Consider the following 26903-nt stretch of genomic DNA (forward strand, 5'->3'; position numbering starts at 1 on the left):
GGACTTACTCTCTCTGAGTCTCAGTTCCCTTGTCTGTATTGCAGGGATAATAATACTACCTAGCTCATTTTTTGGTTGTGATGACTCACTGCGATGGTCACGTAAAGTGCCTCCCACAGTGCCTGGCACACAGTAGGCATGCAGAAAATCCTGGTCCCTTCCTCCGCTTCTCCCTGTAGAGGATCCAGCTCAGTGCCAGTCTTGTGGGCGGTCCCATTCACGGTGACCGCTTTCCTTTTCCTGTCCCCTATTACACTTACTCGTGCCCCTGGCCTACCCCTCTGTCCGGGGATAGGAACTGTCCTCCTCGTTTCCATACTTCCAGGCCCGGCACGGGGAGGCAGCACGGCGAAAGGGGGAGAGCAACAGGCTTTGGGGATGGCTCACGCCTCTTGCCATTATTAGAGGTGGGATCCCGGGCAGTAAGAACCATTTCTTGAACCCAGACGACATGTCAAGCGCTTCAGGTGCATCATTTCATTTCATTCCATGAGTTATTATCCCATCTCACGGATGAGGAAGTCGATTCTCAGCGCAGAGAAGTGGCGTGGTGTGACGGGCTTTGCGATGTGTCACCTCGGCTCAGCTGGACTACATTTCCCAGAATGCTTTTTCCGGCACGGTTCTGGTTAGAACCTCCTTAGTGGTCCGGCTTCTCTAACTGAACCTTGACTGATGCACAGGGCGAGGAGTTCACAGGGAGTGAGCGAGTGATGGAGCTGGAATTCAAAATGAGTCTGCTTGTCACTCGGCTAGATTTGTCAATTATTCTGCTCTGATAATAATAACGCATACTTACATAGTAGCTATATGCCAGTTATATATATTAACTCATTTAATCCTCATAACAGTCCCATAAGGTAGTTTTTATTATTATCATCCCACTGATACAAGTGAGGAAAATGAAGCACAGAGAGGCTAGACAATTTGTCCAAGGTCTCACAACTAAAAATGGGGAATCTGAGAGTCAAACAATCCATCTTTTTACGTGTTACATTATTTTGCCTCCCAACTCTTCTGTAACACCTTCTTTAAGCCTCAATTTTCCTCATCTGTAAAATGGGTTAGTCATATCTAATATTTAAGATCACAGTCATAGCTAAATATTAAAATGTAGCTATAGCACTTTTGGAAAGAGCAAGCAACAGGGAGTCAATTTACCCTCTGTTCTGAGCAACTGAAAACCCACAGAAAATATACAAAACAACAGTTTTCAGACATTGAACATCAGGCAGCACAAAATAGCAAGCCCTGAGAGAGGAGAAACTAATGAGGTGAGCCCTACGATTGCCAGCTTCTGCCTGGGGAGAGTTTCCAGGCTGCAGCACAGGGAGCGGGGTCCCAGCTGTCTCTGCATTAAGAAGATAGAGCAAGGAGTCTGGGGAGGCCAAAGCAACTAGAGTTCACTGGGCAGAGAACTGCAGAGAAGAGAGCCTTGCAGAGAGAGAGAGAGAGCCTCAAAAATCTACAGAGAGTTCCCCTCAAGCCTTCAACTGAATATTGAACGGCACTTGTGTGTGAGGAAACTATCAGAATTGGAGGAAAGAACATCCCAAAGGAGCAGAGGAAACAGTTTGCAAAGTACACACAAGACCATTCGGTTTGTATCCCTGCCAATCAGAGTGAAAACCTCGTAAGTCATGGGGCATCTAATTGATTCCTTAGAAGGCTATTGCTTCAGGAGTGGGAAAAAAGGTAATAGTCCTGCCTAAGGACCTAAGTTGAAGCACAAGTCTCAACAGAATCAAACTCTTTTTCAAGTATCAAGTAAGTTGACTGCATCCTAGAACAAAGCTCAAGGATATTTATAGGAACATTAAAATGGCCAGCACACATGGTAAAATTCACAATGTCTGGAATCCAACCTAAAACTAGCATACATGAAAAAAAAAAAAAAAAGCAGGAAAATGCAATCCTTGATAAGGAGAAGTTTATCAATAGAAACAGACCCCAAAGGGGCGCCTGGGTGGCTCGGTCGGTTAAGCATCCGACTTCGGCTCAGGTCATGATCTCACGGTCCGTGGGTTTGAGCCCCGCGTCGGGCTCTGTGCTGACAGCTCAAAGCCTGGAGCCTGTTTCAGATTCTGTGTCTCCCTCTCTCTCTGCCCCTCCCTTGCTCATGCTCTGTCTCTCTCTGTCTCAAAAATAAATAAACGTTAAAAAAAAAAAAGAAAAAAGAAACAGACCCCAAAATAACACAGAAGATAGAATTAGCATATAAGGATATTAAAACAATAGAACTATATTCCATATGCTCAGGAAGCTAAAGTAACGACTGATCACGTTACGTGGATACTGGGATGGGTGTGGGGAGGGAGGTAGGCCAAATTTAAGTTCTAGAGATGAAAAATACAGTGTCTGAGGTGAAGAATACACTGATAAGGATTAATAACAGATTTGATAGCACAGATGAAAGGATTAGTACATTTGAAGACATAGCAATAGAAAGATCCCAAATGAAATATATATAGAAAAAAATTTTTTTAAACATGGACAGATCATCAATGAGCTGTGGGACAACTCTAAGAGACCTAATATATTTGTAACTGGAGTCCCCAAAAGAAGAGGGGAGCAGAAATATTTGAAGAAATAATAGTCAAAATTTTCAAATTTGATAAAAACTAAACCAGGGGATCAAAAATCTCACAGAACATCAAGTATAGGAAACATGAATAAAACTTCACAAAGGCAAGTTTATTATTATAACTTTGTAATAGTAAAATTGCTTAAAACCAGTGATGAGGAGAAAATCCGAAAACAGCCAGAGAAAAAGAGACGGATTACATACAAAGAAATGAAGATAAGAATGACAGCAGGCTTCTCATCAGAAACAATTCAAGTCAGAAGACAGTGGTAAAACATCTTTAAAGTATGGAATGTAAAAATAAAACAAAAAGCCCCCATCAATCTAGAATTCTGTACCCACTGAAAATGTATTTCAAAACAAAGGTGAAATAAGACTTCTTCCAAGATTAAAAAAAAAGCTGAAATAATAATTATTATCAAAACTGCATTGTAAGAAATGCTACAGGAAGTCCTTGAGACCAAAGGAAAAATACCAGATAGAAACCTGGATCTACACAAAACAAGGAAGACCTCCCGAAATGATAACTATGGGGCAAAATATCAAATACTTTTTTTCTTATTTAAAAATATATTTAAAAGATAATTTAGGGGCGCCTGGGTGGCTCAGTCGGCTGAGCGTCCAACTTCAGCTCAGGTCACGATCTCACAGTCCGTGGGTTCGAGCCCCACGTCGGGCTCTGTGCTGACAGCCCAGAGCCTGGAGCCTGTTTCACATTCTGTGTCTCCCTCTCTCTCTGACCCTCCCCCGTTCATGCATTATCTCTCTCTGTCTCAAAAATAAATAAACGTTAAAAATTTTTTTTTAAATAAAAAAAATAATTTATTGGTTAAAGCAAAAACACATAACGAGTATTCTCGGTTCATAACACATATAGAAGGAAAATGTGTGACAACAATAGCATAAAGGCTGGGGGAAATGAAAGCACATACTCTTATAGGATTCTTATTCCATACATGAAGTGGTATAATAGTTTTTGAAGATAGATTGGGATAAATTAAAGATGTATACTATAAGCCCCAAAGTAACCACCAAGAAATATATACATATATAGCCAATTAAAACAATAAAGGACATAAAATGATATTTAAAAAAACACAATCAGAAAAATAGGGAAAAGGGGAATGAGGAACACATGGGACAAAGAGAAAATAAATAGCAAGGTAGATTTAAACCCATTCATATTAATAATCACATTAACTGTAAATGGTCAAAAAAACATAATTAGAAGGCCAAGATTGTCAGACTGTTTATCCAAAGCAAGATCTGATTACATGTTGCCTATAAGAAACTTACTTTATTTTATTATTATTATTTTTATTTTAGAGAGAAAGAGAGTGTGAGTTGGAGAGAGGACAGAGGCAGAGAGAGAAAGGATCTCAAGCAGGCTCCACACTCAGCATGAAGTCCAATGCTAGGCTTAATCCCACAGCCCTAGAATCATGACCTGAGGTAAAATCAAGAGTTGGACACTCAACTGACTGAGCCACCCAGCCACCCCAAGAAACTACTTTAAGTATAAATTTAAATTCTATCAACAACTGATAGAATTTCAAGGATAAATGAGAAAATCTACAATTATAGATGGGGATACTTCAATATTCCTTTCTCAGTAATCAATAGAATAAACAGGCAGAAAATCAGCAAGAATATAGTAGGCATAAACACTGTCAACCAACTTGGCCTAATTGACATTTATAAAACACTTCACCCAACAACAGTAGAGTATACTTTATTAAAATGCACACAAAACATTTACCAAACTAGACCATAAAACAAGTTTTAATAAATTTAGTATTAGACAAAGTATGTTCTCTGACTATAATAGAATTAAATTAGAAATCAATAATAAAAAGATATCTATAAAATCCCCTAAATATGTGGAAACTCATTAACATACTTCTAAATATCCCATGGGCCAAAGAAGAAATCATAAAGAACATTAGAAAGTATTTTGAACTGGGGTGCCTGGGTGGCTCAGTTGGTTAAGTATCCGACTTCAGCTCAGGTCATGATCTCCCAGTTTGTGGGTTTGAGCCCTGCATCAGGCTCTGTGCTGATAGCTCAGAGCCTGGAGCCTGCTTTAGATTCTGTGTCTCCCTCTCTCTCTGCCTATCCCCTGCTCATGCTCTGTCTCTCTCTGTCTCTCAAAAATAAATAAAAGTTCAAAAAAAAGTTTAAGACCTTTCTCTAAAAAAAAAAAGTATTTTCAACTGCATGAGAATGAAAATACAATATATCAGAATTTGTGAAATGACACTAAGAAACATACTTAGGAAAAAGTTTATAGGACTAAACACCTGAATTAGAAAACAAGAAAGGTCTCAAATCAGTGTCATCAGCTTCTACCTTAAGAACTAGAAAAAGAAGAGTAAATTAAGCCCAAGTCAGCAGAAAAGAAGAAATAACAAACATCAGAGCATAAATCAATGATATAGAAAACAGAAAAATCATAGAGAAAATCAATGCAATCAAAAATTCTTCTTGTTTTTAGAAGATCAAATGACTGTTGGAAAAACACCAAATGGGGGGCACCTGGGTAGCTCAGTCGGCTAAGCACCTGACTTCAGCTCAGGTTCATGAGTTCAAGCCCCACGTTGGGCTCTGTGCTGACAGTTCAGAGCCTGGAGCCTGCTTCAGATTGTGCGTCTCCCTTTCTCTCTCTGCCCCTCCCCCACTCGTGCTCTGTCTCTGTCGCTCAAAAATAAATAAATGTTAAAAAAAATTTTTTTAGAAAAAAAGGAAAAACACCAAATAAGTAAGATGCAACAGAGCACCAGCTGATTTATTACATCTTGGATATTATTTATTGCGTGATATTGGATTATCCAGGCCTCAGTTTCTTGTATAAAATAGAGATAATAGTACCCACCTTGCACTTTTATGTATCGCTAGTGAGAATGAAAAATGTAAGAACCTTCTAGCCACATGTGTCAATACTGATCAAATTTTAAATGCATTTACCCTTTTGCCCAGCAGTTGCAGTTCTGGGACTCTATTTATATCAACAATTCTTTCAAGTTATAATTCTGATACCACACAATTCACCCATTTAACCTGTAAAATATAATGACTTTGGTTTATTCACAGAGTGGTACAACCTATTTTAAAAGATTTCTACCCCCCTGCCCCCCCGGAAGAAACTCCATACCTATTAGCAATCCCCGTAATTTCTTACCAATTGCCTCAGCCCCAGACAACAACGAATCTGATTTCTCTCTCCACAGATTTGCTTATTCTGGAAATTTCATATAAATGGAATTCATACAAATGTCATCCTTTGTGGCTGGCTTCCTTCACTTAGCATAATGCTTTCAAGTTTCATCTATACTGTAGCATGGATCAGTACTTCATTGCTTTTATTGCTTAATAATATTCCATTATCTGGATATACCACATCTTTACCCATTCACCGGTTGATGAATCCAACATTTGGATTGTTTCTATTTTTGCCTGTTATGAATAATGCTGCTATGAACATGCACGTACAAGTTTTTGCGTGGACACATGTTTTCATTTCTCTTGGATATCTACCTAGGAGTAGACTTTCTGAGTCAAAGGATAACTCCATGTTTAACATTTCGAACAACTTCCAAACTGTTTTCCAAAGTGGTTGCACCATTATGCATTCCCACCAACAAGGTATTAGAGTTCCAATTTCTCCACAGTCTCACCAACTATTATGGACGGAATGTTTTCATGCCTCCCAAATTCATATGCGGAAGCCCTAACCCTCAGTGCAGCTCTGTTTGGAGATGGGGCCCGTGAGGAGGTGAAAGCTTAAATGAAGTCCTAATGGTGGAACTCTAATCTGATCGCTGCCCTTATAAGAAGAGACAGCAGAGCTCTCTCTCCTTTCTCTGAACGTGCACAAAGAGTCCATCGAGCACACAGTGACATGGCAGCCATTTACAACCAGAAAGTGAAGTCTCACAAGAAACCAATTGGCCAACACCTTAATCCTGGACTTCTTGGCCTTTAGAGCTACGAGAAATAAATTTCTGTTGTTTAAACCAACCAGTCTGTGGTCTTTTTGTCATAGTAACCTGAGTAGGCTAAGACACCAACACTTGTTATTGTCTGTCTTTTTGATTATTGCCATCCTCGTGGATGTGGTATCTCATTGTGGTTTAGATTTGGGTTTCCCTAATGGCTAACAATGGTGACTATCTTTTCATGTGCTTATCAGCCATTCGTGTATCTTCTTTAGAGGAATGTATATTCAAATACCTTGCCCAGTTTTTTCAATTGGCTTATCATTTTATTATTAAGCCCACGTATATTCTTATACTCATGTAAAACGATACCTACACAGCCTATTGGTTGCAACAGATTGGAAATAACCCTGGTGTTCATCATCAGGAACTGTGTAGTTCATTCCCACGTTGGAATATTATGCAGCTGTAAAAAAGAGAAGGGTCACGGGGTACTTTATAGAAAGCATACCAGAATATATTGGTAAAGGAAAACAAACAAGGTGTAGAACTATATATAATACTATATGATATAGTATATGTGTGTATAGTATTCTTTCTTTGATGAAAGAGGGAGAGGGGCATCTGGGTGGCTCAGTCAGTTTAGTGTCTGACTCTTGATTTCAGCTCAGGTCATGATCTCATGGTTTGCGAGATCGAGCCCCACATCGGGCTCGTTGCTGACAATGCAGAGCCTGCTTGAGGTTTTCTCTCTCTTTCTCTCACTCTCTCTCTCTCTCTCTCTCTCTGCCCCTCCCCCACCCACTTGTGCTTGCTCTGTCTCTCTCTCTCTCTCTCTCTCTCAAATAAATAAATAAATAAACAAACAAACAAACAAACAAAACATCAGGAAAAAATGTGGTGTGCCTGAAACCCAGACTTTCAGATCTAAAGGCCACTGCTTTAAAAAAAGAGAGAGACAATAATACACACACACACACACACACACACACACACACACACAATTGTTACTTGCTTATATTGCCATAAATAACCATTTGAAGGATCTACAGGAAATAAAGCGATTAGCCATGTGGCCGGAGGTGGGTCAGGAACAGGAATAAAACTGAGCACTCTCATTGTATAGCTTTATATATTATTTTGAGTTTTTGAACCATTTCAATGTGTTACTTATCCCAAACACTAGAAAATGAAACATGAAATGTTTACAGTTCATTCAAGAATCTGGCCCACAGTAGGTGTTTCCTCTGAGGCCCTTCGTGGTGGGAGGAGAGTGGGGCACGGCCACACAAAGCTCCAGGCTTACATCGTTCTGGACCCCAGGGGAAATGGAAGTATCTTCTCACCCAGCATTCACAGACGAAAAGCTCAAGGAAGGAGTCACATGCTCATCCCAGTGGCAAGCAGCAGGAACCATGATTTGGTGCCCCATTTTGCATTCCCACCAACAAGATATGAGAGTCCTAATTCCTCCACATTCTCACCAACTGTTGTGGACTGAATGTTTGTGTCCCTCCTGCCCTCATTCATATCTTGAAGCCCTAACCCCCAGGGTGACTGGGGAGATGGGCCCTGTGAGGAGGTGAAAGGTTAAATGAGGCCGTGAGGAGGGGAGGTACCAGTGGGAGTGTCATTTCTTCCATGTGAGGAAGGGGCAGAGAAAATGCTGTACAGATCAAAACAATAGACATCTACCTGAGCAGGGGAGACAGGCAATACGAAAAGACAGTTCTTAGAGTGTGGTGCCTGCCATGATATGGGTAGGGTGCTGTGGGAAGCCAGAGGAGATAGCAGTCTAGCCAGGAAGCCTTCTTGGTGGTGGTGATGCTCTGAGTTTTAGACGATGAGTAGGAGGCTGTCTTCAGGGGATGGGAGGAGAGAATGTGGACAGTGTTCCAGGCAGAGAGAAAGGCAACACGAGCAAACACCCGGAAAAGGAACGTCATATTATGAGCTGAACTGTGTCCCCCATAATATTTGTATGAGCGCTAAACCCCAATAACTCAGAAAGTGGCTGTATTTGGCGATAGGGCCTTTAAAGAAGTAATTAAGGTTGAATGATGTCATATGGGTGGGCCCTAATCCAATCTGACTGGTTCCCTTATAAGAAGAAGAAATTTGGACACACAAAGAGACAGGAAAAGACACACAGAGGAAAGGCCATGTGTCTGCAAGCCAAGGAGAGAGGCCTCAGAGAAACCAAACCTGCCAACACTTTTTATTGATCTTGGACTTCTAGCCTCCAGAACCGTGAGGAAATAAATTTCCATTGTTTAAGCCCCCAGCCTGTGGGCTTTGTTACGGTAGCCTGAGCCAGACCGGTGCAGGTAGCATGATGTATTCTGGAATTTCCGGCCAGTCTGCCTTGTTCATCTGCGAGGTATGAGGCAGGAGTGACAGGTCCCTGTATAGGACAGTTACAAGAACAGCATGTAGTTTAGTGGAAATAAAAATAGCTCACGTTTCCTGAGTATCTATTATGCTGGACATTGTGCTCCGTTCCTTACAGGCATTCACTGGTTAAAATCTCCCTACAACCCTGGGGCGCCTGGGTGGCTCAGTCGGTTGAGTGTCCCACTCTTGACTTTGGCTCAAGTCACGATCTCATGGCTCGGGAGTTCAAGCCCACAGCCGCGCTCTGCGTTGACAGTGCGGAACCTGCTTGGGATTCTCTCTCTCTTCTTCCCTCTCTGCCCCTCCCTCACTCTCTCAAAATAAATAAATAAACTTATAAAAAATCTCACCACAATCCTCTAAGTGCCATTCTCCTTCCCTCAGTAAAGAAAACTGAGGCACAGAGAGGTTAAGTGACTTCCCCAGGATCACCCAGCTGACAAGTGATGGAGCTGGGATCGGAATCCACAGCCGTCTGATTGCAACCCTGAGGAGGAAGGATGCTCAGGATCTGGCACCTGCTGGAAGTGGTGGTGGAGGGGACGCTGAGGTTTTGAGCCCCAAAGCCTGGCCCGTGCTGGTGCCACAACTTCTGAGACCTAGCAGGGGTGGGCTTGAGACGTGGGCAGCAGTGTGACACGAGTTGGTCAGTACACGAGGCTTGAAGCCGAGCCCTGGGTTCAGATCCCGACACTGGTTCTGTGTGAGGCTTTGGACAAGGACCTTTGCCTTTTTGAAACTTGATTTCCTCATGCAGGAATAATATCGTATTTCTCTCAAAATACTCAACAAATGATAAACTAATACTAGTATTTTCCTGAAAACTACCATCTCAGGGAGGGGGTGGGAGGTGATGTGCTCTTTCGGAGGTGCATTTGACCCCCAAACGTACTTGCTGGCCCTTCCTGGAACTATTCCCCCAGTTCCGACCCCTCCCTGTGGCAATCCTGTGTTCCAGGGCCGCCAGCTTCCTCCCGGAAGCCCTCCCCACGGCTGCTGTTCTGGGTCTTCTGATACTTGTAGAGCATGTCTCTGAATAACTGGCCTGCCCCCACAGGGTGGTTGATGCAGGGGACAGGAGAGACTCCATTTACCTCCATGGTTTTCCTCCCTCCGCCCTCTTCCCTCCCCCTCCTTCCTGTCACTGTTCCTCTAGAAATCCTTGCAGTGTTACCACCGGGGTGACAAGAGACCCCAGTGCTCACTTCCAAGCACCTTCACTTACCTGAGACCCAAACAGGAGTGGGATAAAGCAATGGGCCAAAGAAGGGGCCTCTGAGGCCTCGGGTGAGTCTAATGGCACCTTAGCCGTTTTGGCTCAGCTCAGACAGCTGCAGCCACTCCTTCCTTTTTTTGTGAGGCCTGGCTTCTGACCCATGGGGCTTCTCTTCCCCTTCATGTGACATTTACAGAGTAAGGACCGGGCTGAACCAATGCACAGACGTTTCCAAGGGCCTGCCTCGCCCTCTATGGAAGAATAGGGGCTGGTTTAGCACCTGGTTAAGCCCGTGCTAAGCACAGTGGGAGGGAACACAAGAACCAGGCAGTCTTCTGTCCCGGGAGGGAGTCAGCCCATCCCTGGGAAGAGCTGAGGACGGGACAGGGAGCCGGGCTGGACCCCAGGGAATAGCCTCTTCCCTCCTGCTGCCGGCCTCCATATGGTGACGGGCCCGAGGCCTGCTTCACACCTGCCTGGGTGGCTCTGCTGGGGCGCAGTGCGCGAGGACTCCAGCCACCCGCCCTCTGCACCCCTCTCTCACCCTCTCAACACGCTGTCACACTTATTAAATGAGATAATCTGAGCGAAGCACTTAGCATCCTGCCTGCCTAACAGTGGGCGCTTGATAAATGTGAGCTTGTACTCACAGCCCCTCCCCCCCCCACTTTCACACACAGTCTTGTCTTGCACACACTCACACATCAGCGTTGCCAGGGGCGCTCTGACACGGGCATGCCATTTGCTCACGGATACACCTGTCATGCTCCAACTTACACGGACACACACTCACGGGGTACCCTCATCACGCCCAGACACAACCGCCCACCCTGCCCCACTTTTTCTCTCTGCTGAACTCCCCCTGGCAGGCTCCTGGACGTGGGCCAAGAGGCCAAGCAGCAAAGGCAAGGCACTGAGGGGGAAGCCTGCTCTCCAAGACCCAGCCCCATTAGAGAGGCCTGACTCGGGAGAAACCTGCAAGAGGGGACCTGAGGCAGGGGGGAGGTGGGCATTGAGGAGGGCGGCCAGGCTGACCTCGGTCTGCTCACAGGCACAGTGAGCTGAGCCATCTGGAGCCCAAGACCAGCCTCGGAGGGAGACACCGAGGTGGGGGGTGGAGAGCGTTGCAGACAGGCAAACTGAGCCTCTACCGACAGAGCCAGGCTGAGAGCAGGGCTCTGGAAAGGCCACCCCTGCCCCACAGGGCCTCTCCCGCCCCCGCACTCCAGCTGGAGTGCTCTCAAGGCTGACAAGGGCATGGGTTCAAGGACTTGCCCTCCCCCAGGTCCACCTTCAAGTATCATGTGTAAGAAATAGGCACATGTGGGGCGCCTGGTTGGCTCAGTCGGTTAAGTGACCGAATTCGGCTCAGGTCACGATCTCCCGGTTCATGAGTTCGAGCCCCGTGTCAGGCTTTGTGCTGCCAGCTCAGAGCCTGGTGCCCGCTTCGGATTCTGTGTCTCCTTCTCTCTCTGCCCCTCCCTTGCCCATGCTCTGTCTCTCTCAAAGATAAATAAACATCAAAAAATCTAAAAAAAAAAAAAAAAAAAAAAAAAGAAAGAAAGAAAGAAAGACACATTATGTAGGGTGCAAATGCACAAACACACAGACACGCAAGATCTCAGGGACACACACACTCACACACACACTTGTGCCCAGACATGCAGTCTCTGCTCCCCCAACTTAGATAGTCCTGGGGTTCTCCTTCCTTTTCTCCCCACTGCCTTTCCTGGTTTCTCTCTCCATCCTGTGTGTCTCTTCACTTATTAGGCCAGGCCCCTCTCGTCCTTAACGCTGTCCTCTTCCGAGACTCCTTTCTTCACCAAGGATTTGTGCGCATGTGCACGTGCACACATGCGCACGCGCGCGCGCGCACGTATCCTGCACGGTCATGGGATGCCCTGGGGCTCAGGCTCAGGCCAGAGGGACTTCCCCTGTCACTTTGCGCCTTTGAAAGGTTGAGGGCGGGGATTTCAGCGTGGTGACCACCCCACCCCAGTACTTGGCCTCTGATCCCTTGTTCAGACTCACTGCAAACCCCTCTCCTCAGGTGTCCCTGCTACTCTTGCTACTTGTTTGCGGTTCCAGAATACACTGTGCTTTTCCCTGCACCTTTGTGTTTGCACATGCAGGTCTCTCTGCCAAGAATGCCCTCTCCACGCCAGCTGTCAGTGGTTCTCATAGTTTTGAATTTCATTAACCAGTTAAAAGCTTCAAAAGAAAGTTCAGAGAATGACAGAAGGTTGCCACGTTTTCATTTCATCAGGAACAATATTTAAAATATAACTACCACTCTCTATCCACCGTGGTTTCACAAAAAGAGTGCTTTAATACCAACGAAGTAGGAAGGCCAATCTCAAGAGAAAGTGTAATCCTTTCTCGCCTGGGTGGCTCGGTCGGTTAAGCGTCCTACGCTTGATCTTGGCTCAGGTCATGATCTCACAGGTTCGTGAGTTCCAGCCCTGCATCAGGCTCCGTGCTGACCTTGCAGAGCTTGCTTGGGATTCTCTCGCCCTCTCTCTCTCTGCCCCTCCCCTGCACTCTCGCGTGCCTGCGTGAGCGCTCTCTCAAAAATAAATAAACAAACATTAAACAAAGAGAGCAATCCTTTACATTGGAACACATTTGGCGTTACGTAAAACCTATTGCATTGTCCTTTTTCTCATTTGGCCCAGGAGCCACTGGAAACTTCATCACAGACCCGTGTTTGGAACCGCGGAGTCCTCAGCTCACACTACATCTTCTCCAGGAAGCCTGGAGCCCGTCACAACCTTCCCCTGCACCCTTCCCCCGGCAGTGGTCTCACTGACCATAGGACTCCTCTGTGCTCTGCACATACAGCCGCAGTCGTCACTGTTTAGCAAGGGCTAAACAAGCACTACCAGGTGCTTAACACAGATTATCTCATTTTATCCTCATAACCCTGAAAGATGAACAATCTACAGACAAGGAACCGTTAAGCGCCTTCCCCTAGACTTGCACCCCCTGCTGGAGGCACCGGGAGAAGGTAGCAGCTTGGGGTTGGTGGAAAGAACTGCAAAGCCAGGTCTGGCTGCAGAGCCGGGCTCCCCGCTTCCTGCTTATAAGACTGGGACAAGTTAGTTCACCAATCTGAGTCTCAGGAACAATACCTACTGCACAAGGTTGTCCTGAGGCAGCGCACGTGAAGGTCCCAAGCCAGTGCCTGGCACATGGAAGATATGGAGCAATGTGAGTTATTCCCCTCCCATGTCTCTTGTCTCCCCTCTCCGATCCCCGTGACTTTCCCTGCATCACATTCTCCTGACTGTCCTCCCACCTTTCTTTCCAGACTCCTGAATTAGGCCTTACTGCTTCTCTTCCCTCTGAAGGTGAGAGTGCTCCAAGGAATAATCTTTGGCCCTCCCTCCTCTTCCTTCTGTCTACTTCCCCAGGCTAGGTGATCTCACCCAGGCCCATATGTGTCATCTCTACACTGACTCCAAAATTTGTATTTCCAGTTCTTGATCTCTCCCTAGAACTCCAAACCTATATATTTAACAGCCTGTTTGAAACCTCCCCATATAGGCCTCCTGGGTCTCTCGGACTTAATACACATGGAACAGAGACTCAACCCTTCTCCTATTCCATCTCTCTCCACCACTTTCCCCATCTCATTAAGTCACACCATTAAGACCCAGTTGCTCAAGCAAAACTTACATTTAGTTCTTCTCTTTCCGTCACTCCTCACTTACAATCATCTACAGATCTCACTGTGCTGACTCCATCTCCAAAATATAGCTCCAAACTTCCATTTCTCTCCATCGCCTTTACTCTCGCCAGAGTCCCAGTTCCCATCATCTCTCATCCGGTCCACACCAATAACCCAAAGTGGGTTATGTATAAACTATTTCTTTAGATCAGCTAGGGTGAGTCCTTAAACTTTTTCAAAATTATCTTGTCTATTTAATTCCTGTGAATGTTCCCATAACTTTTAGAATAATCTTGTCATCTTAACAGCAACAAAAAACCGTACTGGGCTTTGACTGAGATTGCCGTGAGCATATAGGTCAATTTAGGCACAACGAACATCTTACTAATATTGAGCTTTTCAATCCATAAACATAGTCTACCAGTCCATTTATTTAGGTCTTCTTCAACACTGATTTATAGTATTTAGTTTAGAGATTTTTGCATGATTTTTCCTGTTTTTCCCAGTATTTTGTGCTTTTTATGCTATTATAAATAAGTTTTTTTAATTTCCCCTTTTCCAGCTGCTTACTGTTAATATATAGAAATGCAATTAATTTTTGCATATTGACTTTGTATCTTGCAAATATGTCAAATTCTTTTATGAGCTTGGTAGTTGTTTTAAGGATCCTTTATTACAAATAAAAGCAGTTTTACTTCTTCGTTTCCAGTCCTTATACCTTTTATTTCCTTTTCTTGCCTTATTGCACTGGCTAGTTAGAATTTGCAGTACAATGTTGAATAGAAGCAATGAAAGCAAGCATCTTTGCCTTGTTCCTAAAGTGGAGAAAAGCATTCATTTTTTTTTTCACTAGTAAATATGGTATTAACTGTAAGTTCAGTATAGATATACTTTATCCCTTCTATTCCTAGTTTGCTAAGAGGTTTTTTTTTTTTTATCATAAATGGGTGTTGGATTTTGTCAAATGTACTTCTACTGCATCTATTGAGACAATGTTATGGTTTTTCCTCTTTATTCTGTTAATGTGGTGAATTAAATTGATTTTTTTAATGTTTATTTTCTTTATTTTGAGAGAGAGAGAGAGAGAGAGAGAGAGAGAGAGAGAGAGAATGAGTGGGTGAGGGGCAGAGAGAGGCAGAGAGAGTATCCCAAGCAGGCTCCACACCGTCAGCACAGAGCCTAATGAGGGGCTCAATCCCACTAACCATAAGATTATGGCCTGAGCTGAAATCAAGAGTTGGACGTTTAACCCACTAGGCCACCCAGGCACCCCAAATGGATTGATTTTTTTTGTATTGTTAAACTTACATTTCTAGAATAAACCACACTTAGTAATAATGTTTTCTCTTTTATATATGTTGTTGGACTTGATTTGATAATATTTTCTTAAGGAGTTTTACATTTTTTTTATGAGTAATATTGCACAATAATTTCCTTCTCTTGTAATGTCTTTGTCAGGTTTTGGCATCAGAGGTGTGTTAGGTTAAAGACTGCCACAAATTGTTTGCTACTTTCCATTGAGAGGTGGAGCCTAATTCTCTTCTTTTTGAATTTGTGCTGACTTGAGCACTTGCTTGACCAACAGAGGTGTCCTTCCAAAGCTAGGTCCTAAGAAGCTTTGCAACTTCTTCCAGTCTTCTTGGAATGCTCACAGCTAGAGCCCCAGTCTGCCATGCAGGAAATGAGACCACCATGCTGTAAGGGGACCCACGCTAACCAAGAGGCCATATGGAGAGAGAGAGAAACATTGCTAAGCCAGCTTCCAGTTGTTATAATCCCTAGACATTTGAGTCATCTCAGCCCAGCTGAGGCCCAGATATTGTGGAGCATAGACAAGCCAACCCCACTGTGTGGCCTGTCTAAATCATGAGATATAATAATAATAAAGTATTGTTTTAAGCCACTACATTTAGGGATAGTTGTGCAGAAATAAATAACCAATAGGAGAATTGGGGTATGTTCTTTTTTTGTCTAGTTTCTGAAAGAGTTTGTGTACAATTGGTATTATTTATTCCTTAAATATTTGATAGAATTTACCAGTGAAACCATCTGGGTGGGAAATTTTTATATTATAAATTCAATTTCTTTAATAGATATAGAGCTATCGAAAAAAGATATAGAGCTATCCAGATTTTCTATTTTTTTTTCTTACAGAATGATCTATTAAAATGTCAATAAATCATCTCACTCCCCTTATGAAAACATCCAACGACTTCCCCTTGCACTAAGAATAAAATCTGAAATCCCCTCCATAACTTATATGGCTTTTTGTGACCTGGCTTCTGCCTGCTTTTCAAATCTTACTTGGAACCACATTTTTTTTTGGATATTTACAAAGATGATTTCTTATTTATTTAGTTAATTTCTGCACCCAATGCGGGACTTGAACTCACACACAACACAGATTAAGAGTCACATGCTCCACCGACTGAGTCAGCCAGGGTGCCCACAAGGATGATTTCTTAGTGTTATTTAGATTTTAGCCCAGGTGTCCCCTCCTTAGGAAGGTCTGTTTGACTAACAAGTAAAAACAGACTCCTCAATTGCTCTACATCATATTATCTATTAAAAAATTTTATAGCATTTATCACTATCTGACATTATCTTTATTATTAGTTGACTCGTTATTTCTAAGTGGTTGCCACACTTTTCTAGAATTTGGGGTCTTTGTGGCGGTGACTTGTTGGTCTTATTCATAATTATGTCCCTAGACCCTATATAACACCTTGTCATACAAGGAGGTAAATACGTATTTACTAAGCTGGGGACTTATTCTGGAACCCTCAGCCCTCACCTGGGTGTATGTGTTGAGAAACTGCTGTGAAGGGGGACTTGGGAGTCTTGGCCTCGGCTCTGATTGGTCCCCGGAAATGGCCAGCATCAGGTACAAGAACAGTCAGTTTCCAGTGGCCACACCAGACCACAGGGTTTTTTCCTCCTATGAGGATCTGACTCCTACCTGGTGCTCTCTTCCATCACCAGCAGCCGGGAGGTAGCTTAGAGTCCATTTAGGAGCAAGGATCCAAGTATAGCACCTGTGAGCAGAGATGTGGTTACGCTGCACAGTTTTGGTTCCCAAGCCCCTCAGTCTATGTGTGTCTTTGAAAATAAATCGCTTCCTCCCTCTGGCTCTTACCTGGCGCACTGTAGATGCTCGATCATTCTTGAATGAAGGCCCATTCCATGCTTGCATTTCTACGATTCTATCATACCCCCATACGATGGACAGATGAGGAAACTGAGACACCGAGAGGCCGAGTGACTCCACCAGTGCCACAGAGTAAGTTACTGGAGGCGCTGGAGCTCATAGATTTTCCCCTCGATTTATGATCCTACCAACAAGGGCATCAATTTCAGAGATTAACAGCTGCAAATGATGGCTTCAAGTCGGCTGCCCCAGCAGCTCTCCAAAGTGCATCTCCAATTCAGGTTTATCTTCATTAAGCAAGTAATTCATTACCGGGCGGTAAGCATTCGCATCAGAGCAAGAATATTAAAAAAGTAATTATATTTTTCACAGTGCAGCTTTCCGGGTAAATTGTATGCAAATTGCTGTCTAAATCAGGCTGGCAGATCCCATGCAGGTCTTGGCGCTATTCGGGAGGGATATTTTGGAGGCTGGATTGTCACCCTCCCCTCATCTCAGTGAGTGTCCAGCAAAGGGTCTTGCATTCAGTCAAGAAAGGCTCAAAAGTATGAGCAATTATTATCTCTTAACTCCTTCGAGCCTCAGCTTTCTCATCTGTAAAATGGGCTCCCACCAGGATTAAATAAGGGAATGGGAAGAAGAGTCTCTAGCACAGCACCTGCCTGGCATGGACATGCCAGGCATATGACTTCAGGAAATGGCAAGACAGCTTTGGGGAGGTCCATGAGGTTGTGTCAAGAAGTCATTGACACCTATAGGCCCAGAGAGTCCCGGGAGCAGCTCTGGGGTGCAGTGAGGGGGCGTTGGTGAGGGGTCAGGAGGCCTAGCTTCCTTCTCATCCTGATATTGCCACCAGTTCACTGTGTGACCCCAAATTCACAGCTGTCCCCTCTGGGCTATGCTTAGTACTCACCCATAATTAAGCTTTGAATAATGATCACCCAACAGGTGCACACGACCTCCCAGATCGTACTGACCTCCAGCCTCCAGGACTGATCATGGACCATGCTAGAACAGGGCACTTAAAAAGCAAACCCATCAAGCCTCTCAGTTTATAGGTGAGAAAAAGAAGCTCAGAGAAGGGTATGAATGATCCAAGGTCACATATCGGGTGTGGAGTCAGGACCAGAATTCCAGGCCAGAACAGTTCTAATACCCACTGTTCATACCCATCTGTCAAATGGGCACGTTAAAGCCTGTGAAATGCGGTTTCCACATTTGGTATTCTCAGCTTTATCTCAAGTTTGGAACATAATCCTGGGGTTTGATCTGGGGCAGGTTACTTCCTGTCTGAACCTCAGTTTCTCCATTTGCCAAATGAGGCCATCGGAGGAGATAGCTCTATGACCCCTCCCCGTGAGACCTAGTAGGGAGGGTTTTAGTGACATCTTTGCCCTTCTCTCCATCTGAGAAAAGCCATGGAAGGGCCCAGGGGCCTAAGGGCAGAAGAGTCTGGGCCTGCCCAAGGTGGTCTTGGTGTTGATTCCCTGCCCATGCGCTGGAAACCAGCTGATGGTGATGGTTTAGGAAGACACACAGTGTCTTGTGATGGAGGGGCTGCCTAGCTACAGAGCCCCAGCAGCCCAGAGCCCCAGGCCATAGGGCCAAGGTTACCTCAGAGACAGTCGCAAATAGGGCCGCACAATTCCACACAAATGTGGCTACGAGGGGGCACAGAGCTATGTTAGGGGCCATGGCTATGCCTAGAGCTGCGTTCACTAAACACACAGCTGCTTCCAAGTACACACCAGACTAGGGAGGTCAGACAGGCACAGGTGTCCAACCAGCCTGACCAGATATGGCTGCATGGCTGCACCTGCTAACACCTTCACACAGGGACACCCAACCATACTTGGCCACAGCTAAGCCCGGGGGAGTGGTCACCTAGCAGGGCACACCAAGGCATATGGTGGCTCCACAGTCACACTAGAATACCAGTTACGTCCAGACACAGATTCCTCCGGGAGAACCCGCACCTCCTCTCTGACCCAGCTCTTGTTCGCAGCCCTCACCCATGCAGACCCTTGACTCCACACTTCGGGGCTCTGCAGAGTCTTACCGCTGCCCCTGGACTGCAGGTTCTGGGCAGCACGCGTGAGCACCTGCTTCTGTCCATGCCCGGACTCACACACTGCTGCTCCGCTCGTATCTGCGAGGTCCTTCTGTTCTCACGTCTCCCTCAGGTGTCATTTCAGAGCCTGCAGGGCATCCAGGATTTTAGAGAACAGCCAAGCCTTAGCTCCCGCTCTCTCCCCATCTTGACATCTCCGACATGAATCTCCTCTCTGGCCAGACTTTCTTTAACTCCTCTTTCTAGAAGAAGCTCAAGGCTCCCCCCGGAAGCCTTTTATGGCCGGGCCTGGCAGCCCTGCCCCCTGGGTACCAATGTGGTCAAGCCTTGACCCGGGAGCCCATGTTCATGATCTTGACTCCTGTGCTAACACACGGAGTGACCCTGGGCCTCTCTCTTCTTCTCTAGCGGCCTTGGTTTCTCCTTCTGCCCCACGAGGGGATGGGGTGAGGTAGGATGGGGAGGATAGTACTGAAGAGAGCTCGGGAGGCCCCTCCATTCTGTGACTTCTCCACCTCTGCTTTCCCCACGGCAGGGCTGGCGACTGAAGCATCCCGAACCAGGCCCCAGTCCCCTGACACCTTCTCTAGCTCTCCCGCCCTCCCCACTCTGGGCTGCCACCCCCAAGCCCCCAGCCAGGGCAGAGCGGAGCAGTGGAAAGAGCAGGGACATCTGAAGGAGAGGGAGCTGTGGGCAGGCATTGTGCTTCTCAAGGGCAGAGACTGCGGTTCGGATCTGCGGCTTTTTCTCCAGGGTCTGCCACGCAGGGGCCACTTCACAAGCATTTGCCAAATCCAATCTGATCCACCCCTTCCTGGTCAGGTAGCCCTGGGCAGGCAACTCCATGTCTCTGAGCTTCTCTAGCATCCCCTGTAAGGCGGGGCTAACCACCCGCTCCTGGTCACAGGTGGTCATGAGGACAGACTGGCAGGGCCCCTGACCCGGGGTGGACCCCGCCGGTGGGCATCCCCACCCCCTTCCCCTGCCAGCCTCCACTCTCGCTGAAAAGTGGGACTGTCCAGCTTGGGGAGGAAGAGCCCCGGCCGCAGGAGCAGAGCAGGGGCTGCACAACCTAGCATCCTGACAAAGAACTTGGGCTGAGGGGAGCAGCTTTGCTTCTTATTCTTGCCACACTGAGGGCACTACAAAGCCCTGACAGTAAAACAAGGAGAGAAACACACTCAGTGGCTCGCCCACAGATACAGGGAATCCTAGCCCCAGAGGCCATTAGTTGTAAGGTGTCCCCCAGGGGAAGGAATGCCCTCCGCACGAGCCCTGGCAGCCTTTGCCAGGGACGAGTTGCTCACTGGCTCCCAGGGCAGTCTACACTGTGGCCCGGCATGAGTCCCTCCACTGGTCCCATCCCTGCCCTCCAAGATTGCATGAGCGCGTCTACTCCTGTGGACCAGCCCCGTGCCCCACCCCCACGCTTCACCTTCTAGACCTTCTTTACAGGCCAGACAGCAATTCAGCTGTTGCTTCTACAACATGGGTCCGAATCTTCTCACCTGTTCAGACCTGTCCCTGTGTATCTAAGCACACGCTCACACAGGCACACACACACATGCACTCGCGTGGGCACCGCCCCCCCCCCCCCCCGCCACGATCCAGTCCATCCCAGAGGGCACATCAACCCTCTCCTACACAGAAGCTGTTCTGCCCTCTCCCACTGCTGCTGGAGCTGCCCTGGGAGATGAGGAGCAGGGAAAGGTGGAGGGACCTGAGAGGACTTGTCTCCCACTGGGAGCCCTTCCTCCTCCCCCACCCCCCTGCCTTCTGCCACTTTCCTATGTCAGGGCCACGCTGATGACACCAGAGAATCCATCAAATGCCACCCCCGTGTCAGGTCATGTCACAACATAATTAAAGCATTAGATCTTCGTGATGAAGCCGTTGCCATCAATTCTGAGAGTGACTGATCCAATCTACAGAAAGGGGAAATTTCTCTCCGCCCGCCACAACTGCCGCCACTGCCTTCCCCTCCCCGAGGAGGGAGACAACATCGCTTGTGCTATTTAGGCCTCTGGACCTCAGGCTGAGCCCAAGGGAGAAGGGCCTGGCCTTGGGGTGTGGGTCCCCCCACTGGCTCTGGGTTAGCTGGGGACCCCTCTGGGCTCAGTCACTGAGTCTGTGACCCTGGGAAAGACACTCCCCACCTCTGGATTTCAGGGCTCCCTTCTAGAAGTGTGATACAGGGCTGAGAGGGAAGAGAGGAGGGTGACTTGATCTCTAAGGACACTAGAGGTGGAAGAAGCAGGAGCCCTGGGGTCAGAAGACTTGGGTTCAAATCTTGACTAGCTGTGTAGCTGTGGTCAAGCAGGTTCTCTTTTCTCCTGCCCCCCCACCCCCCAGAGGAAGGGGAAATTACTCCTGCCTCCCAGGATCACCTGAAGATTAAAGGAGATGGGGGAATATAAGGGCTTTGCACCAAAGAAACGTTCCAACCTCTCAGGGCCCCCGTCCTGATGTTAGGTCCAAGGTGTTGGTCAAGGGACCGGACTGAGGCCTGGTCTTCTTTGCTCAGGACCGCTAAGCACGGGCACTAAGAATGTAGGGACTGAGGTGATAGAAGGCCAACGGAAAAGAGGGGGCAGGAGCACAAGTGTCCTCTCTGTTGCTTCTCAGATGATGTCAGCACCCGGAAGTTCGAATAGGAGGAAGAGGAGCCAGGCTCTTGGCAACAAAGAGTTGGGGATGACACAAGGGACAGGGTGAGGTGCGGAGGGGTCAGAGGGGTAGGTCAGAACCCAGCAGGGGGCCAGCACCTCGGGTGGGGACAAGGGCAGAAGCAGGGAGAGCAGTCTGAGGCCACTGCAGTGATCCAGGCAAGAGATGAGGGCGGTTCATACTGAGTCTGAGCAGGAGTTGAGAGATGACCCCAAGGTCTTGGGGCTGAGTGACTGGAAGAGTTACCATTAGTGGAGTCACTATGTATCAAGTTCGAGTAGACTATGGGGACAGAAGGTTGGAGGTGGTAATCAGGAGTTTGTTTAAAGTTTGAGAGGCTAACAGACATCCGGGTGGAAATGTTGAGCAAGCAGGTAGGGTTCAGGGCAGAGATGTGGGCTGAAGAAACACACCCGAGGCTTGACAGTGGTCAGCCCATAAAGGGGTTTTAAAACCTCGAGCTTGGAGCAGGTCCCTTGGGAAGTGAGGGCAGGCAAAAAGAAGAGGTAAGAGGACAACACTTGGAGCAATGCATCACTAAGAAGCTGGGGAGATGGTGGGGGTAACTAACGACGGACCCCGAGCAGAGGAAGAGACGAGCCAAGCCAGGGTGGTGCCCTAGAAGGTAAATAAAGGAAGCGTTTCAGAAGGAGGATGTGATCACTGGTTTTAGAGCAATGTCAGCTCTGGGGAGATGAAGACTGGGGACAGCTGGCCACTGGCGATGGGGAGTAAATGTTGGTTGGATGAATAAACAGGGAATACGCTGAAATTCCACCTAGAACTGTGATGTCATATGGGTTCTGGGATAGGATCTGGCCTCGTGAACAGCAAATGAGATGATGCCAGTTAAGCAAAGCCAACACAACTTGGGCTCAAGCAACCAAAGGCCAAATTGGAGGCTCTAGATCCTTCCAGCTTCAGGTCGGGCAGGATTGTTCCTGGGAACTAGAAGGAGACCCGCTGCAGGTAAATCAGGTGGTAGCAGCTATGTGGGGCCTGGAGGTCAAGTCCAGACCCCAGATTCAGAAGCAGAGGCAAAACTGAAATGTCATCGGGAATGTGTTACGTGCCAGGCACTATGCAAAGCCAGAGGGGAGAACCCGAAGACATAAGACGTGGTCTTTCCTGGGGAGGTTCTCCATCTAATAGGAGAGAGACACAAGTGGATGGATGGCCCAGATGCAGGATAGTTAGAGGTAAGTGCTGACATTTTGTGGCTCCTTTAAATACCCAGACAAACTCCTGGGATACAGATTTTACCAGGCTCCATAAAAAGATTACCTTACTTCTGAAGGGCTCCTCCAGGCCATCTTGGTTTGGGTTTCTGGTACTGACCGCGGCTCTTAATTCTCTTGTTTGGGGTATCACCCTATGGATATGACCCTTGGGTTCTGCATAAGCTCTGACTCTTCAAGGCAGCCATCCATACAGGCTCCTAAAGGTGGGATGCAGACCCCAATAGAGCCCCTGGCCAGAGTCCCAGACACGTCTAGCTTAATCTGACCCTGTTCCCATGCCAGTCCTGCTGCGGTCCTTATTCCTTTGTATGAGGTGTCTCTGGGCCATATAATAAACTCCTCTACTTGAAGTAACTTGACCCACCAGACCCCAGTGTAGCCAGCCCCTTCAGGCTCAGTCCCCATGCCCCAATCACACCGTAGTTGAACCTGAGAGTTGTTTTCCCAACTATGCCCTTGGCTCTATCTACACTTTGAGGGACTAGTTCCCCTTCCTGGCTCCTGGGCCTGTCCAGTCAGCTCCTGCCCCACCCCCTTGAGCAGCAGGAGCCCTCTGCCTAACCCCGCCCCTTGAGCAGAAGACAGATGGTACATGTCCTCGCAGAGAAAAACAATGACTGTGGGAGGAAGAATGGGGAAAGGATTGATTCTAGCCCAGGGCTCCTGAGGCTGCATGGTGCCTGCAGGGTGGGTGGGTGGGTTTCGGACAAATGCAGGTATCGCTGGGAGCAAGGGGGGAAGGCATCCCAGTGTTGGGGGGGGGGGTGGCGGTGTGCTTGGGGAGAAAGGTATAGCGAGACCCCCCCCCCCCCCCCGCCAGGGTGGAGATGGGTGCCTGGGGAGAGGACGCTGGGCAGGTGGTGAGTTGCGGCCGCCGGCTGCAGCCCAGTGGAAGTCCTCATATGCTTTCAAAGCCTGGCCCTGGGACTGATCAGCCGCCTAGTAAAGATCCTTCTAGCTGCCCAGTTCTGGTGACCTAATGCCTTTCAATCAGGAGATGCCCAGGTCAGTCTCCAAAGGCCCTGCCAGGTCTCTCGGAATAACGTAGAAGTTGAGTCCCTGAATAACTGCTGGCTTAACTACACCTGTCTCTGCCCCTGGGCCTAGAGTTCGGGTTTCAGACATTTAGGGACAGAGATGGAAAGAAAGCATCAACTGAAAGATGATCCTGGAAGAAATCATGTAAAGGGAGAAGTGGAAGGTCAAGACTGCTGGCTTCTCCTATCTGAAGAGTGGGGTGAAGAAGGGAGTCGTTAATGGGGCAGGGGTGTGAAAAGAGGACACAAAGCACGTCGGGGCCCAGGATGGGGATTGGAATGGACCTGCAGGGCATCGAGTTCACCCCTGTGCCATGCAGGAGTCCCTCTTCATCACCCTTACCAAGTGGCTGTCCAGCCTCCATGGGCATACCTCCACTGACGGAGCGCTCACTCCTTCCTGAAGCAGCCATTTCTGCTTGCACAGCTCTGAGTTTTCCTACGTCTAAATCTGCAGGTCCACTCAAGGTCAAGTTCTATGCTGTGAGACTCCACGGAAACAGTTCCATCTCCCCCGTGGTGAGACGGCGTTGCAGGGACTGGAAAATGGAGACCCTGATACCTGGCCCCTGAGGATTTTCTCGGGAGGCCTCCGAACCATCTCAGAGGCCATCCCTTGAGCTCGTAGTTGAGTCTTGCCTTTTGGGTCACTCTCTGAAGGGGCGTGCAGAGGGGTGCCTAGGGCTGCGTGTGTGCCCGGATGTATCTGTGAATTATACTGCATGCTCACGGCTGGGGGTTGGCAGGGATGCAGACCAGCCCTGTATGTGTAAGGAAAGGCATCACTTCCTTCCCTATGTGCCTGGGCTGTGGTCACGTGTCAGCGTGACCATGTGTGCATGTCTCTGACAGTGACTGGATGTGGGTAGCAGTGCTCCTGATGGCCTGCCAATGAAGGGCTGTGTGTGTGCGACTAACCGTGATCACAAGTGTGAATCTGCACACAAACGGCTTGCTAGGGCTGTACGTGACCTGCCAGGTATGTGTGCGTCCTGTGACTCTGGTCAGGTTGTCTCCGAGTGTCTGGTTGTGACCAAAGAGTGTGTGTGTGACAGGTTGCCATCTCACGCATATATGAGACCGTGTTGGTGACAGATCATAATAATGATGTGCGTGTCAGAGACTGGCTGAGGCGGTGAGTGTGTGCGAGGTGGTCGCATGTGTGCCTATGCACGAGGATGTGGCTGTGTTTGCGTGCGTGGATGCATCAGTGTGGCTGCGTGTCAGCGCTGATGGCTGTGTGTGTGGCTGCGGCTCTGTGTGTGACGCAACGTGTGTTTGTGACTCTGTTCTGAGGGGTGTGTGTGTGTGTGTGTGTGTGTGTGTGTGTGCATGTGTGTGAATGCCTGCGGCTGAGTGCAAATGAAGGTGCCCGTGTGTGGAGGTGGAGGTGGAAAGGGTGAGGACAAGGCAGGATGAAAAGGGGACTTGCTCGGAAAGGTCTCCCCAACCCCATTTTAATCAGAAACGGAGCAGCTGTTAGTCTGAATAGACACTGCACAACGGCAGACGTCTTAATCTCTTCTGCATTGTGATTCACTCGGCGAAGCCCTATTACTCAGCTTTTGATAGGAGCTTACTTGTCTCAAGTGTTTTCATTATTGCCCTAATACTATCTATTAACATACTGGAGGGAGCTCGCTGCTGTCTGGAGCTGGCATCACTGGGCTTTTAAAGATTATGGGCCTTGCAAATACATAACATTTTACTGCCTTGCAGACGTAATTCATTGGGAAAAAAAAAGGCTCACGTAAATAGATAGGTAAATAGATAACTGAGTAGGGGAGAGAGGGCGCTGGAGGGAGAAGGAGAATCTATGATCCAAACGCGGCTGTCATCTCCAGCTCAAATGATTGCCTTTTGGGAGGAAGGGCCAGACAGACATCTGTCTCATTTGGGGCACCTATAGCCCCAAATCCTTCATCTCTGGGTATCCTGGGGTGGGGGTACTGCCTGGTCTCGTGGCTGACAGTAAGACCCTGGGCTTCTCTGAGGGACGCTCCGAGGTGCAGATGGGGGTGAGATGCAGGGAAGCACGTGGTGGAAAGACCGCAGGATTCTGTGGCAGGAGGCACGGGTTTGAACCCCAGTTGTGCTGCTGATATGTGGGGTGACCTTTGTTCCCATCTCTGTGCCTTGTTTCCGAAACTGCAAACCGAGGAGTCTGAACTAGATCCACTAAAAGGCCAGTTTCAAAGGCCATCAGAGACCCAGATGGTGCTTGAACAAAAATGGTCAGCGGTAACTCATCAACCTGGATTCCCGAGGAAGAAGAGTGCCAGCAAGGCCACCATCTCAGAACTGGCAAACTGCAAGACTGTCCTCTGGTCTAACCACCACCCCTCTTCCGCGTTCCTGCCACACGGGTGCACCCCTACCTACCGGGACAGGAATCCCACTACGTTCTTTTCCTCTTACTAAAAGGATAAACTTTAAACTCTTTTGCTTTTTCCGTGTGCTTCGAGATGATGTTTGAAATACATACAAACCCTTCCCTTCATCAAATTTCGCTGAAATAATAGAAAGGCACATAAAAAGAATATATTCATATCTGCCCAAGAAAATGAGAAATCATGGCTCCAGGAGAACAGAGAAATTTGAAGACTTTCTAGAAGACAAAAAGCAGATAGAATCCAATTTATGGAGAAAACCAGAGTGGTTAAATCAGCATGAAGAAATTGACTAAGGAGATGTAAGCTGTTCTCTCCAACAGAATCTTGGGGAGACTCCCAGTTTAGGGAGCAGGGAGCAGGCCATGCTGTAGACATCAGGCAAAGAACTATTGAATAAACAGGCAGCAGTCTCTTTCTCTCCCGATGTGTACAGAATGACTGGCTGTGGCTTTTGCTCCTGACACAGAAGCCTGGTGGACTGCCTTCTAAACAACATGAAAGATCTACCTTAGGAGGTATGGTAAACTGACACATTGGTGTCAATGAA

At 47.4% G+C, this 26903-nt stretch overlaps 2 long non-coding RNA genes across 2 annotated transcripts; one reads left to right on the plus strand and one right to left on the minus strand.

Annotated features, from left to right (window-relative positions):
- Positions 1-7737: 7737 nt before the first annotated feature.
- On the minus strand, positions 7738-19186 carry LOC125912721 (uncharacterized). Its single transcript, XR_007454809.1, has 3 exons — positions 19007-19186; positions 16759-16834; positions 7738-8923 (listed from the first exon to the last, which is right to left on the minus strand). It is a non-coding gene; the product is annotated as an uncharacterized LOC125912721 (long non-coding RNA).
- A 3002-nt stretch (positions 19187-22188) lies between these two features.
- LOC125912722 (uncharacterized) lies at positions 22189-26500 on the plus strand. The gene is made up of 4 exons (XR_007454810.1): positions 22189-22654; positions 22762-22884; positions 24421-24482; positions 26124-26500. It is a non-coding gene; the product is annotated as an uncharacterized LOC125912722 (long non-coding RNA).
- Positions 26501-26903: the final 403 nt, after the last annotated feature.

The sequence above is a fragment of the Panthera uncia genome, assembly GCF_023721935.1.
Source record: "Panthera uncia isolate 11264 chromosome C1 unlocalized genomic scaffold, Puncia_PCG_1.0 HiC_scaffold_4, whole genome shotgun sequence".
Lineage (NCBI taxonomy): Eukaryota > Metazoa > Chordata > Mammalia > Carnivora > Felidae > Panthera > Panthera uncia.